A 15,387-nucleotide genomic window follows, 5' to 3' on the forward strand; every position below is an offset into this window, starting at 1 on the left:
GTATGGTATTTGCTTCATACCTCTCGTTGTAAGAAGTCAAGGTCTCCATGATGGTCTAGTGGTTAGGATTCCTGGCTCTCACCCAGGCGACCAGGGTTCAATTCCCGGTCTGGGAAATTTTTTTCTTTTGAACTGAACTAGTATCCCCCTACTACCACAGTGTGCCTCTATGCAAATATAAATTAAGATTCTTACTGTTGACACAACGATGGTTTACCCTCTTTTATAGCTCATTATGTGACCGTATTTTGTCGGCAATACACTTATTTTGAGAGAAATAAAAATTTCTTAACCCCCGGTTAGCTCAGTCGGTAGAGCGTTGGTCTTTTAATCCAACGGTCAAGGGTTCAAGTCCCTTATCGGGCGCAAATTTTATTACAAGTTTCTAAATAAAATCAGAATTTTGAGAATTTTTGTTCGTATATGAGCAGATCTTGTTTAGGATCATCTGTATTAATTCCTTTTCGATTTAAAAACGAAACTATTGAAATAGATTTTTTAAGTATGGTATTTGCTTCATACCTCTCGTTGTAATTAGTCAACGTCTCCCAGATGGTCTAGTGGTTAGGATTCCTGGCTTTCACCCAGGCGTCCCGGGTTCAATTCCCGGTCTGGGAATTTATTCTTTGTTACTAAAAAATCTTCAACTGCCTACATAAATATTGTGTATTGGTTTTAAATATCCCTGTCCTGAGCAAAGACATCTCCCAGATGGTCTAGTGGTTAGGATTCCTGGCTCTCACCCAGGCGGCCCAGGTTCAATTCCCGGTCTGGGAAACTTTTTTCTTTTAAACTGAACTAGTATCCCTACTACCACATTGTGCCTCTATGCAAATATAAACTAAAATTCTTACTGTTGATGCAACGTTGGTTTAACCTCTTTTATAGCTCATTATGTGACCGGTTTTTGTCAGCAATACACTTATCTTGAGAGAAATAAACATTTATCAACGCCCGGTTAGCTCAGTCGGTAGAGCGTTGGACTTTTAATCCAACGGTCAAGGTTATAAGTCTCTTATCGGGCGCAAATTTTATTACAAGTTTCTAAATAAAATTTGTATTTTGAGAATTTTTGTTCGTATATGAGCAAATCTTGTTTAGGATCATCTGTATTAATTCCTTTACAATTCAAAACGGAACTATTGAAATAGATTTTTTAAGTATGGTATTTGCTTCATACCTCTCGTTGTAAGTAGTCACCGTCTCCCAGATGGTCTAGTGTTAGGATTCCTGGCTTTCACCCAGGCGGCCCGGGTTCAATTCCCGGTCTGGGAATTATTTCTTTGTGACTAAAGACCTTCAACTGCCGAGATAAATCTTGTGTATTGGTTTCAAATATCCCTGTACTGAGCAAAGACCTCTCCCAGATGGTCTAGTGGTTAGGATTCCTGGCTCTCACCCAGGCAGCCCGGGTTCAATTCCCGCTCTGGGAAACTTTTTTCTTTTGAACTGAACTAGTATCCCCCTACTACCACAATTTGCCTCTTTGCAAATATAAACTAAGATTCTTACTGTTGATTCAACTATGGTTTACCCTCTTTTATAGCTCATTTTGTGACCGTTTTTCGTCGGCAATACACTTATTTTGAGAGAAATGAACATTTTTCAACGCCCGGTTAGCTCAGTCGGTAGTCCCTTATCGGGCGCAAATTTTATTACAAATTTCTAAATAAAATGTGTATTTTGAGAATTTTTTTTCGTATATAAGCAGATTTTGTTTAGGATGATCTGTCTTAATTCCTTTGCGATTTAAAAAGGAAACTATTGAAATTGATTTTTGAATGATGGTATTTGCTTCATACCTCTCGTTGTAAGTAGTCACCGTCTCCCAGATGGTCTAGTGGTTAGGATTCCTGGCTTTCACCCAGGCGGCCTGGGTTCATTTCCCGGTCTGGGAATTATTTCTTTGTTACTAAAAGACCTTCAACTGCCGAGATAAATATTGTGTATTTGTTTCAAATATCCCTGTACTGAGCAAAGACATCGCCAACATGGTCTAGTGGTTAGGATGCCTGGCTCTCACCAAAGAGGCTCGGGTTCAATTCCCGGTCTGGGAAACTTTTTTCTTGTGATCTGAACTAGTATCCCTACTACCACAATGTGCCTCTATGCAAATATAAACTAAGATTCTTACTGTTGATGCAACGATGATTTACCCTCTTTTATAGCTCATTTTGTGAGCGTTTTTCGTTGGCAATACACTTATTTTGAGAGAAATTTATATTTTTCAACGCCCGGTTAGCTTAGTCGGTAGAGCGTTGGACTTTTAATCCACCGGTCAAGGGTTCAAGTCCCTTATTGGGCCCAAATTTTATTACAAATTTCTAAATAAAATTTGAATTTTGAGAATTTTTGTTCGTATATGAGCAGATTTTGTTTAGGATCATCCGTATTAATTCCTTTACGATTTAAAAACGAAACTATTGAAATAGATTTTTTAAGTATGGTATTTGCTTTATACCTCTCGTTGTAAGTAGTCACCGTCTCCCAGATGGTCTAGTGGTTAGGATTCCTGGCTTTCACCCAGGCTGCCTGGGTTCATTTCCCGGTCTGGGAATTATTTCTTTGTTACTAAAAGACCTTCAACTGCCGAGATAAATATTGTGTATTGGTTTCAAATATCCCTGTACTGAGCAAAGACATCTCCCAGATGGGCTAGTGATTAGGATTCCTGGCTCTCACCCAGGAGGCCCGGGTTCAATTCCCGGTCTGGAAAACTTTTTTCTTTTGAACTGAACTGGTATCCCCCTGCTACCAGAATGTGCCTCTATGCAAATATAAATTAAGATTTTACTGTTGATGCAACGATGGTTTACCCTCTTTTATAGCTCATTATCTGACCGTTTTTTGTCGGCAATACACTTATTTTGAGAGAAATAAACATTTTTCAACGCCCGGTTAGCTCAGTCGATAGAGCGTTGGACTTTTAATCCAACGGGCAAGGGTTTAAGTCCCTTATTGGGCGCAAATTTTATTACAAATTTCTAAATAAAATTAGAATTTTCGTTCGTATATGAGCAGATCTTGTTTAGGATCATCTGCATCAATTCCTTTACGTCTTGAAAAAAAAACTATTGAAATTGATTTTTCATGTATGGTATTTGCTTCATACCTCCCGTTGTAAGTAGTCACCGTCTCCCAGATGGCCTAGTGCAGGGATGTCCAACTTTTAGCAAAATGGGCCGCATTGCTACTTAAAAAATTTTCGCCGCAAACGATCATAAATTAAATGGGTGACGTTATAATTTACGTAATATCGTGACGTCATAAAACAACTTCCTGTAAACACCCGCTCTTCGATAGTGAACTTGTGCGCAAATATGCAAGTAATCTCGACCTTATTTTTACGGCGAATGCGCGAAATATGAGTTTTTTCATGTTTAGGCTGATATGTTTCCTTAAAACGGTTCGCAAAACACACTGTAAGAAAAACACACATCTTGCTTAGCAATGATGGGTACACAAAGTGTTCGATGGATTTTGAAATGCGACATTAGATTCGATTATAGTCTCCAAAAAATCATAAGATTAGGCTTACATCAAATACTGCGCGTTCTACACGTTTTGATGATGGTCGAAATAATGGATTTTAATAAAGGCTACTGAATATGAGAATAAGTGGCGGGCCGCGTACGTTAACATCAGGCGGGCCGCAGGTTGGACATCCCTGGTCTAGTGGTTAGATTCCTTGGCTTTCACCTAGGCGCAATTGTGAGACGGGGATGCGATCATTTTTTGCACAATGTGCGCAAAAATTTGCAAAAAATGTGCAAACATTTTCAACTGCCTTTAAAATGTTCGTACTATTTTTGAAAATGTGCGCACATTTTGAACTGCCTTTAAAATGTGCGCACTTTTTAACAATGTGGGTACATTTTGAACTGCTTTCAAAAATGTGCACACTTTTTTCAATAATATGCGCACATTTTGAGCTGCCAACTCTTACTCTTACTCTAATCTACCTTAAAATTGTGCGCACAATTTAAAGGCTTCTGAAAATTGTGCATTGTAAGAAAAGTGCGCACATTTTTGAAGGCAGTTTAAAATGTGCGCACATTTTTTGCACATTTTAGCGTGTACATTTTTGCGCACATTGTGTAAAATAACGCCACGTCCTCTGTTGGCCTTGCTCGCCTAAAGGAACTTCTTATGGTTTGGATATAGCAGGAGTGGGCAATTATTTTGATAGGGGCCTGCATGAGAAACGTATACTATTGAGGTTGGCTGGGTCAAAAAGAGGATCTTAAACAAACAAGTATATAAGCAACCTGCTAGTATACCAGATTGAAAACTTTGGATATTGTACCAGGGGAAATGTTTATGCAAGTTAAAATGCATGGATGTTATGTTGGTTATAATGTTCGATTTTCCGTAACAATGATTTCAGGAAATCGCCGCTAACGTTTCGTGATTTAAGTTTAGGCTTACTGTGTGCAGCGTCTAAGCTCAAACCACCATGCTAAGCATGCTTAAATATTTGCCGAAATGTACCATGCTAAACATGCGAAATGTACCATGCTAAACACCATGCTAAGCATGCTTAAATATTTGCCGAAATGTACCATGCTAAACATGCGAAATGTACCATGCTAAACACCATGCTAAACATGCTTAAATATTTGCCGAAATGTACCATGCTAAACATGCGAAATGTACCATGCTAAACACCATGCTAAACATGCTTAAATATTTTGCCGAAATGTACCATGCTAAACATGCGAAATGTACCATGCTAAACACCATGCTAAACATGCTTAAATATTTGCCGAAATGTACCATGCTAAACATGCGAAATGTACCATGCTAAACACCATGCTAAGCATGCTTAAATATTTGCCGAAATGTACCATGCTAAACATGCGAAATGTACCATGCTAAACACCATGCTAAACATGCTTAAATATTTGCCGAAATGTACCATGCTAAACATGCGAAATGTACCATGCTAAACACCATGCTAAACATGCTTAAATATTTTGCCGAAATGTACCATGCTAAACATGCGAAATGTACCATGCTAAACACCATGCTAAACATGCTAAAATATTTGCCGAAATGTACCATGCTAAACATGCGAAATGTACCATGCTAAACACCATGCTAAACATGCTTAAATATGTTGCCGAAATGAAAAAAACAGTTTCCCAACCCTTTTTCGCGGCGACCCAATATATTAGGCGTAAATATAACAGTAACGCTTTGGCGATCATATGTTTTTTATTGGACATATTGTAAACCAGGGGTCGGCAACCTTTTTCTAGTCGCGGGCCAAAACCAACCTCAGAAAGGTCTTTGCGGGGCGCACAAAATGTTAACTAAGAATTGTGGTATTGAAATGTTTGAACAACTGTGAATCAGGCGGGGCTGGGATATTTTTTGCAAAAACGAGTTTAACACTTAAAAACGTGTTTAATTTCATTTAAGCATTTTAAGTACAGGCGCATCTGGCGAGCGAAGCAAGCGCGACTTTTTGGTTGTATACAGGTATTTCTTTCAATTTCTTGCAAGTTTGTATTACATTGCCGAAAATAAAAAATAAAACAATCTTAAAAAATATATGTGCAACATTTTTTAATACGTTTTCCGTTTTTGCGCGACGCACTTGGCAGCCTTCGTCGGCGCAGCAGTAAAGAATCGCTGATCTAGTTGAAAAACTAGCACCAAAACTGAACAAACGTAACGTAGAATGAAACTTCGCGCGAACTGCGAAAATTGTTCGCCGTTATTACTTAAAATAGTCAAAAAGTTATGAAATTAGCTCGTGTCTAATTTATCTAAGAGGCGGCGGGCCGGATGAATTACATCGGCGCGGCCCCGTATACCCCTGTTGTAAACAAACATACCATAAGATATTAGCATTCACACGTTGGTTTGTGATACACATTAGACACGTTTTCGTATTGCCTGAAACGACTAACCTTTTTTTGGTCGCAAACAATATGTTGAGAACCACTGCTCTAAAATAAATAAATAAATTGCTTGTGTATCTTCAGTTTTTTTAAAATTGATTGCATTATTTGTATTTATGTTTTTTACGAGAGATATTTATTATTTGATGTAGTATTTATTTTAGTTCATGACATATTTAGCAACCATATTAGTCGGGTGCACGAGTCGAAACAATAGTAGATATATTGTGTAAAGCATTTCCTGAAAAAAAAATCTATATTGTTGTATTTTCCTGAGAAAAACATTACCAACAATTGATATTCGAATATATTGAACACAATTTACCAAAGCCGTTTAAAGCTTTGTTAGGCACGCTAACGCAATGGGCTATAGTCAGCAAACATAATTTGTAGTTTTTTGTATGCCTGTGCGTTTATGCAATTTTATTACATTTGTCAGTTTGAAGGCTCCTAAAAACATCGAGTAAGTGAACTTTTTACATTAAAAAGGTATTTTCGTAATGTTTGATATATCTTGGCCTTGACTAAAACTTTAGTATGAACGATATATAGCTCAGAGTTTCGAATTATCGAAATTCTAAAAATGTATTGTCAACACTAGAATTACCGGTGCCGTCGTTTTGACCGTTTTTGATTTTTAATCGTTTATATCTTTGCCTAGGTTCCTGTTAGAATATAATACTCGATTTTCCCCAGGTTTGGATCAGCATTTAGCATGCAAATCTTTATAGTTTAGATTATTAAAATAACCACATTATGACGTAGAAAGCAGTTGACCTTAAATTACCGCCAACGGTAATTTTGAGCGTAAAGCAAATTCTAATTCCTCGACGATTAAAATCGCCTTAAACGATAACCCTTTGTTGTGCTATTGTTTTGAAACAATCATGGAACATAAGCTGCGGTAGCTGGTAACAGTTAGTTACATTGTTAGCCAACAATTTTTATCAAAATTCGATTCTGGGCGGAAGCAGAAAGGGCAGTAAGTCCACACGAATGTTAACTACCAATTACACAAAACTGGAAAACTGCCGGCGATGGTCTGAAATCCTATCACATTTTTATCCAGGCGTTTAAATTGTTAACATTGTTACGGTGAGGGTGCGGGTTAGCGTTTGGGTTCGGGATGACCAAGTATTATGGGTAACACTAATTTACGGAATGATGAATGGTCGAAATGGTCGGAACGCTCACAGTATTATTATTAAATATAATAACACTTGACCCACCTTCACCCAAACGCTAACCCCCACCCTAACTCAAATATTGTGCGTTGGTTTAATAATTGTTTTAACGGGGTAACACTTAAATTAGTGAGCGTTCCGACCATTCCGACCATTCATCATTCCGTAAATTAGTATTACCCAGTATTATTATTAAATTTGTTCTCCAATATTTATTTATTTATTTCAATCTTAATTTTGACAACACGTTTCGTTATTGTAAAAACAAAAGTGGTAGGATTCTTAACCAGTGCCAAAATGCCTTGTGAATGCTGTGTATTATTAGGTTGCGGAAAGTGCAAGTTGTGGTAAAGTTGATTGTGTGGATTACGCTGAGCGCTGCTTTTTTATCTTGTATGCTTTTGAATAGCTACTTGCGGTCCATGTAACAAGCGTAATAAACAAGGCCGTTTGATTCTTTTTAGCTTATTTGAAAATTAGTTGTTTTTCAATCAACAACTTCCCCTACGCAGTTAAAAAGTAGGTTGGGCGCCTACAATGCAATTTGTAAATAAGGCCTATGAAGTACATTTCAGAACATGATATTATAATGAAGCCTCTGCCGCATTAATCTCACACTTACTAAGATTTAAGTCTCTCAATATTCAAAAGAAACGTATAGAATGAAATAAAGCAAAGTAACTGGCAAAGTTGAGAAAGGTTGAATAGGAACACATGCAGTGCTGATGTGTTCCATGTGATGTACAGCAACGTAAAGTTTGCTGATGTTGTTTCAGGCAGCCGTACTTTCGATTAGAGCACATGAAAAAAGCGTTGTCTCTTATATAAACTGTACTAAGCTCGCACTGGTATTATCGTCGGTTGTAGGCCTACTTGCTCTAATCTTGCATCAATTCCAAATAGGAAACGCAATTGTCGTAAGCTTGCACAGTGCTAAGGTCAACGCAATTGAATAAAAATTTAAGTTATCAATTCCAAATGGAAAACGCAATTCTCGTAAGCTTGCACAGTGCTAAGGTCAACGCAATTGAATAAAAATTTAAGTTATCAATTCCAAATAGGAAATGCAATTGTCGTAAGCTTGCACAGTGCTAAGGTCAACACAATTGAATAAAAATTTAAGTTACCGATATATTCTTTTCACATTAAATTGCAAAGCCGTAGAAAGACGAAGTGACATCCCCAACTTGTGTTTCCAGCGTTTGTGTCTGAAAAACGAAAACTATTTTAATGTTTCTTTTACTTTTAGCTATTTTATAAAACTACTTCAATGGTTGTTTGACTTTCAGCTTTTTTCTTGAAAACGAGCCGTGTAGTGCCAACATAGGCCCCAAGAGGAGGTTTGGAGATGCGTATTGCCTGTCGGTTGTTCCTTTCCCTTGCTTCACTTTTAACGCTGGCAGCTCTATTATTCGCCAATGGAACAAATGCAAGGGGTAAGTGGCCAGGTCAAAAAGCGGGAAGCCTATAAGTTGTAGACTTGTTTATTTGGAAGTTTACCCACCGCGTTTCTTTTTTTTTTTGATTATTGTTTTGCACCTACGTTTTCGTACCGCTGTGATAAACAAGGTAAAAATGGAACCACGTACTTTAGACTAAAAATTTGGCTTTTTTTATGAAAAAAAATCTGGAAAATCTTTGCCGAAAAGTGGCCTTAGTGCTTTTAAATTCCGTCTTGTAAACTTTAAAATGGCTTCTTTTTAATACTAATATGGCCCTTTTTTCTACCACACATTTCAGCATTATTTTTTCTATGTTTGAAAGTAACGCTTCGAAAGCATCTAACTCAGGCATGTCCAACAAGCGGCACGCGACAAAATAAAAAATGACACGCAAGCCCCCCTAAATTACTTAATTTGCTATTCAGCCAATTGTAAAAAATACCTCATTTTTATACAGTAAATTGCCATTGTTTATTCATAATATAAAACAATCGATCACTACAACTAACAATTACTTCTAATACTATAACATTATATTGTAGTGGAGGCTAGCATTCACATAACTATAAAGTTTGGGGGGAAGAAACAAAAAGCAAGAGTCAGCTCACCGACGGACATTTAGATGCAGTAATGCGCACTGCTAACTACACGTTTTTATTATTTGTAAAAAAACGCTTTTAGTTATAGAACGAATTATATTACTAAACTTTGGCACTGGAAGAAGTTATAGAATAAAAATTGGTACGCCGGCATGTTTGAGTTGGACACCCCTGATCTTAACTGTTTTTATCGAGATATTGATCAAATTACTTGGTAAAGCTTAAACTTAAATAAATCTTGGTGATACTTTAGAGCGCTAGCAAAACTCTGGAAAACTAGCCTACATTATAGTTTTAAAGGTTTGGGTAAATTGGATGGTCAGGTGGCAAGTAAAACAAAATACAAAGGCTGTTAAAGTACATTGAAAAGCCATTGCAGACTCACCGAACATGTCGATCATTGATGCAATGTTAAAGTGGGTTAAAATTGAATTTAGGTATTATAGTTAACGTCCTATGCCGTCTTAATAACTGTACATGGATTTCTAATTTAATCTAAGTCTGCCCGAATCCTGTCATCAGCAGACGGCTGAGGCAAGCATTTCTTTTTTCGTTCTGTGAATCCTAGCTAGACAAAAGAAAGCATGTTTAGTTTGTCCAGCGAAAGGTGTGGAGAGCTGCTCAAAAGTTAACTGTTTCCATATAAAATTAAGCATTGTAAATTCAAGTAGGATGTCGTTTGTTTAAAAGGAATTTGTTCTCAAGCATGTTTACCGTTTACGCCAATAAGCCTCATATAGTGCATGGTATCCATTTTTAAATTCCAGAATACACCAGACCATGGTGATTTCTAAACAATATTTGTTATCTAGGCCATGTGTTTATGGCCATTACTACATAAAATGTATTCCTATTTAATGATTACAGTAATATAATTAAACCATTTTGACAAGTAATTTGTTTTGTCTTTGAGAAAACACAACGAATTGCTTGCTTTCCAAACATTGTTATACAGGTTCCCATGATTTATTACTTCATTAGTAGATACTTTTAATCGCTTTGAGTCAAGTTACGACCATACATTTAATTATATCCGTCTGATCATTACCGATTCGAGTCGTTGTATTACAAGAAACATATTGTTAAGGTAAGACAAGCTTTACGAGCAATTATTTGAGTATAAGGATCCCTAGGCCATACGTAGAACGTAATTCTGTTTAAATGTCAGGCAATAGGCTTCAACCAACTCCGGAAGCTGGCTGATTCATCTTTTTTAGGTGTATCAAAAAAGAAAAATTCGGACGCCAGGTTGGATTGACGACAAGCCTACTTAACAAATACGTTGGTAGTTTCCTATAGTGTTTGTTGAACAGATTTATTATAAGCGCTTTTCCACTTTACATATAAAGCGGAAAATAACGAGCGTTGGCACTGTCTTTGATATTCATAATGGTGTTTAACAAACGGCACTGAAATGATTAACAATTCCTCATCTCAGAATAACCATAAGTACCAATCAGTTACGTGCTTTTTTATAAGTAAATCAAATTTAGATTAAATCCAACATGTAATTTCTACCCACCCTGTATTTTAGCTTGGTCGCGTTGGTCAAAATGGACTCCCTGCAGCGCCTCTTGTGACCAGGGAATTCAGGTGCGAATACGGTTGTGCTACCGCCACCTTGCGGTCGGACAACCTCGGTGTAAAGGCGGATGGAAACAGAAAAAGATTTGCCACGACGCTATATGTCCCTGTAAGCAGACTTGAGTTTATCATTCATATTTGCAGTTCTTTAGCCAGCGGCGTGGCCTCATAGATTATATCATATGACCATGAAGCTTATGCAATTGTTTTAGATAACCGCGTATGCCGAATAGACAATCAGGGAAGCGTTAGTTTTAAATAAATTGATATTTTGGATAGATATCACGATCAAAGTGTGCTATTTTGCGGAAAAGCGTTAAAGATATATTACTAACATCATTCGAATATAAGCACAGAAAATTAAACACGCATTCGGCAACGATTAACAAACGGTTTTCAGGAAAACACCTAAAAACTCAATATTGGAAACTGGAAAATTTAACATCAAACTTAGTGGAAAGAATCTACGCAACTAACTAAATTATGATAAATACATTCGCCTTTCATTTTTGCAGCTTATCTCGGCTGGCCCCGGATTCACTTCTATGGGCGCTTTAGTGCTAACGCTCCTACCGCCAATAACCTTCGCTGCTTTTTTAACACGGAGACCTTCTGTCCGACCTGCAACACCCGGAGGCAGACAGCGGCACACCAGCATGGCGATGTAAGTGCCAAATAAAAAATGGCACGCAAGCCCCCTAAATTACTTAATTTGCTATTCAGCCAATTGTAAAAAAATACCTAATTTTATATACAGTAAATTGCCATTGTTTGTTCACAATATAAAATAATCGCTGCAATCACGACAACTAACAATTACTTCTAATACTATAACATTATATTGTAGTGGAGGCTAGCATTCACATAACTACAAAGTTTGGTGTGAAAAAACAAAAAGCAAAAGTCAGCTCACCGACGGACATTTAGATGCAGTAATGTGCACTGCTAACTACACGTTTTCATTATTTGTAAAAAAAACGGTTTTATTATTAGAAAGAATTATATTACTAAACTTTGGCACGGGAAGAAGTTATAGGATAAAATTTGGCACGCCAGCAAGTTTGAGTTGGACACCCCTGCCCTATATGAAGACTCTGAACGGCCGATCTGCAGTCTAAGTCTCACAAAGGAGGTTGTCAGTTGCCACGTTGAAACGCGCACCTTGCCTAACGTACAACGACGACAGTCTCCAAATCCTGGTGTAATGACGCCAAATTCACGCAGTACACACAATTAGCAGCGAAGAACGTAACACGGCAACGAAGTACTTTTATGTGGTACGATAGGACGAAGCACGGTTTCTAAACAAAAAAGTCAACTGCTAAATAACGAACATAAACGTATTAACAAAGTCAGTTAAACTTACCAAATTTGTTTTCGCGTCTATTCAATTACATTCATTTTTTCACATATGCTTAGGCCTACCCTATGTCCTCTTTTAGGTGGATTTGTCCTCTTTTGTAAAGAAAAGAAAATGGTCCTCCGAGGACGGTCAAAAACGCCCAAATGTCCTCTTTTTCGCATTTCGAGTTACTTGCTTATACCTTCAAGAAGACTTTTATGCAAGACGTTGTATTTATTTTCAAAAATATTCTGTAGCCATAAAACATGCTGAATTGCTGGCTTAAAAATGATTTTCCAACAAATTGTCCTACAAGCCCTACCTTCTTGATTACATAAAACTGATGCAACTGCATTTTCTAAAATGATGGCACATAAAAATGGACAGAATATTTCCAACATTCCAGAACCGAAGAAATGTTTAGTGAACTGTTGAAATTCGCGCAATTTTACTTTAGCATTGTTGCTCATAATACAAATGTTGAAAGCATGTTTTCCTTAATGCAGCTACAGTGGCGCAAAAAAGACAGCTTTTTAGTTGGATCCGTTTCGAGCATCTTGGCGATTGTATATAGTTTTAATGATATTTCGTGTAAACAATTAAACTATCTCGTTAAAAATGATTATTTCTTATTGGCAAAAATTAAGGGTGCCGCGAATAAGTAGGCTAATCATAGGTTGACTCTTAAAAATAAATTTGATGTGTTGTTTTTGTGTCTGTTTTTGTAACTTTTGCCTGCAACTACCAAGGAAATGTAAAACATCATCAAACTCAAACGTAACAATTCTACTTTCGTTTCACTTGCAGGCAAAAACTGTCTTCTTTTTGGTGCTGGAAATATGGTAGCCCTACATATGCTTATTTGCCTAAGTTTTGCTAAACACAAATTCCAACAATTAGTTACTTAGCAAGGTACAGCACAGCTTACTTCTCCAATTTTTTAAGAATATGAACGGAAAACATAGCAATTGAGAAAACAAAGCCAATTCCAAACCATTGTTACGTCGGGTTATTGTTACGTAGCCTAGTAAACAACAACATTGGTATAAGGCAGTGATTCTCAACCTTTTTTCTTTCTTGCACCATTTTCGTTGCACAAAAATTCTGTGGCCCAATAAAATTGTATGAAAGAACAAACTATAAAAAGGTTTAGAACAAAACATAGCGGAGCATTTAATAAAGCAGATTATTTATTCAACTGTGCATTAGGTATTGCTTCTGAACAATAAATTTGCGTTCATTTACATTCCTTTCCAATTGCTGTAAAACTAGGTGGTATAGTCACACGCTTTTTTAAATTGGTTCAGTGGCCCACCTTAAAAGTTTCCCACTGGTTAAGAACCACTGGTATAACGTGAACGTGGTTGGTCATGTCGAATAAAATTAAATCAAAGACTTAGCCTATAGCATACATGTTAGCTGGTAAGTCATCTGTTTTGCAGTATCTACCTACAGTTTAACAACCATTGATCTAGAAACAACAAGGTTGTCGGATTGAAAACCACTATATCAATACACATATAAAATTTAACATATATGTTTGACAAGTCAGCTTTAAATATTTCCTCGAACCAATCCATTTCAGACGTTCAAGCGTAATATAAGGTCACAAACTCCGATGGGAAACGGGCACTTCCACTTTGAAAAAACCTTTACAACTGCGGAGTGCTTTGAACCAACGAAAAAGTGCCGGGCTTCTGTAAAGCGATCAGTAGGTGGTGAGTATAAGAATTGCGCTAAACCTTGCTGGATTATTAGCCAGTGTCTGTGGCCTTGAAATTTCCTGTGATATTTACCCCGAAGAAGTTGATATGTTTTAATTAGATTTTGTTTAAAAGAATACCAAAATATGGCCTGCTTTATTTAGAGACTAGACGAAATACCCGGCGTTGGCCAGGTTAAATAGAATATTTACCGATTATTCATAAGATCTTCGTAGATGAAATAAATAATGCAAACATGTTTTTTTAAATGTCATAACAAATTTGCTTATGCCGAAACGTTTGAAATGAGTGTCTCTAAATAGAAATTTCAAATCATGAGATGTGAAGTCGGTTAACTATAGCGCACAACACTTGGCTAAGCATGCAATACATCTTTTAAGTAACGAAAACCTGTGACATTTGTCAATTGAGAATAACTTCCAAACGTAAAACTTTAGGTTGCTGCAGCAATTGCTTAGACTTGCTTGGTAGCGTCATGTTTAAGCAAATACGTAATCCCGGTGCTAAACTGCGTCAAACGTGAGAAAAATCCTCATTGAAAAAACAAATGCTTACTGCTAACTACTGCAATAAACGCAATATTTCGCGAACTCTGCTAAGTATTGCGTGGGTAAACACATTGTAAGAAGTCATTAGGCTTTGCCTTAATCACTATCGCTAACAAACGGCTTAAAATAAAAATGAAATTCTTCGTAAATTTGCGAACTCTACCTAAATTTTACGCATAAACAGGCATCAATAAGTTCCTAAACATAATAGTCTTAGTTCGCAACATTAAAATTGTACCTTACTAAGGAAATATACTTAATTTTATTTTTTTATTTCCCGGCAGGTAATTGCGCGTGAAAAAAAGTTTGATACGTTAAACTTGGACTATATTTTATGTACTGCGACAACAAACGCGATATTTTGCGAACTCTGCCTAAATTTGGCATTGTTAAACTTAAGTTTTTACTTGGAACGTTGCATACGTTTGTTAGTATAGTTTATAACAGTGGTTCGCAACCGGGGGTCCAGAAAAACTTCTAAATATACCTATATTAAATTAACTAACGCTGGGGCTTTGGATACATGCTTAAACACAATCTTGGTAACATTGTACCATGTTGTAAATCGCATTGAGTGTAACGTAACATTTCCATTGTGATGTAACACAAATATATTGCAAAATGACTGTGCGTACATGTTTCCACACACACACACATCTCACAAACTTTCTCTTTTATTATGTAGATAAGTGAAATAATGCCATAGTTGACATCAGAACTGCGGAGTCGGTTAAAAATAACCCGAGTCGGACTCCGGTCAAAAAAGAAAAACCCGAGTCCAACTCCGGTCAAATGTGCGATTTCGTCGAGTCCCGAGTCCGGCCCTGACTCTACAGCCTGTATTCTGCCAATTTACGCAACTAAAATAAGGTGGATATTCAGCAATCCACTTATAGGGGTGTCGTATAAATCATTCACTCAAAATACATGGTTGGAAAATATCCACCACATGCTATTCCGCCTTTACAATTTCCAGTTAGCGGCAATATAAGTTTTAAATTTGTTACTGTTCATGCGCATGTCGGACTCGGGACTTGGGTAGTTTTTCGTGGGCT

The 15,387-nt window shown here is 37.0% G+C and overlaps 10 non-coding genes across 10 annotated transcripts; all 10 read left to right on the forward strand.

Annotated features, from left to right (window-relative positions):
• The first annotated feature begins 44 nt into the window (after positions 1-44).
• Positions 45-116, forward strand: Trnae-cuc (transfer RNA glutamic acid (anticodon CUC)). Its single transcript has one exon. It is a non-coding gene; the product is annotated as a tRNA-Glu (tRNA).
• A 177-nt stretch (positions 117-293) lies between these two features.
• On the forward strand, positions 294-366 carry Trnak-uuu (transfer RNA lysine (anticodon UUU)). The gene has a single exon. It is a non-coding gene; the product is annotated as a tRNA-Lys (tRNA).
• A 180-nt stretch (positions 367-546) lies between these two features.
• Positions 547-618, forward strand: Trnae-uuc (transfer RNA glutamic acid (anticodon UUC)). Its single transcript has one exon. It is a non-coding gene; the product is annotated as a tRNA-Glu (tRNA).
• An 87-nt stretch (positions 619-705) lies between these two features.
• Trnae-cuc (transfer RNA glutamic acid (anticodon CUC)) lies at positions 706-777 on the forward strand. The gene has a single exon. It is a non-coding gene; the product is annotated as a tRNA-Glu (tRNA).
• Positions 778-1,204: 427 nt separating this feature from the next.
• Trnae-uuc (transfer RNA glutamic acid (anticodon UUC)) lies at positions 1,205-1,275 on the forward strand. Its single transcript has one exon. It is a non-coding gene; the product is annotated as a tRNA-Glu (tRNA).
• An 86-nt stretch (positions 1,276-1,361) lies between these two features.
• Positions 1,362-1,433, forward strand: Trnae-cuc (transfer RNA glutamic acid (anticodon CUC)). The gene has a single exon. It is a non-coding gene; the product is annotated as a tRNA-Glu (tRNA).
• Positions 1,434-1,826: 393 nt separating this feature from the next.
• On the forward strand, positions 1,827-1,898 carry Trnae-uuc (transfer RNA glutamic acid (anticodon UUC)). The gene has a single exon. It is a non-coding gene; the product is annotated as a tRNA-Glu (tRNA).
• A 334-nt stretch (positions 1,899-2,232) lies between these two features.
• Positions 2,233-2,305, forward strand: Trnak-uuu (transfer RNA lysine (anticodon UUU)). The gene has a single exon. It is a non-coding gene; the product is annotated as a tRNA-Lys (tRNA).
• A 339-nt stretch (positions 2,306-2,644) lies between these two features.
• Trnae-cuc (transfer RNA glutamic acid (anticodon CUC)) lies at positions 2,645-2,716 on the forward strand. The gene has a single exon. It is a non-coding gene; the product is annotated as a tRNA-Glu (tRNA).
• A 176-nt stretch (positions 2,717-2,892) lies between these two features.
• Positions 2,893-2,965, forward strand: Trnak-uuu (transfer RNA lysine (anticodon UUU)). The gene has a single exon. It is a non-coding gene; the product is annotated as a tRNA-Lys (tRNA).
• Positions 2,966-15,387: the final 12,422 nt, after the last annotated feature.

Source organism: Ascidiella aspersa, chromosome 3 (genome assembly GCF_963924565.1).
Source record: "Ascidiella aspersa chromosome 3, kaAscAspe10.2, whole genome shotgun sequence".
Taxonomy (NCBI): domain Eukaryota; kingdom Metazoa; phylum Chordata; class Ascidiacea; order Phlebobranchia; family Ascidiidae; genus Ascidiella; species Ascidiella aspersa.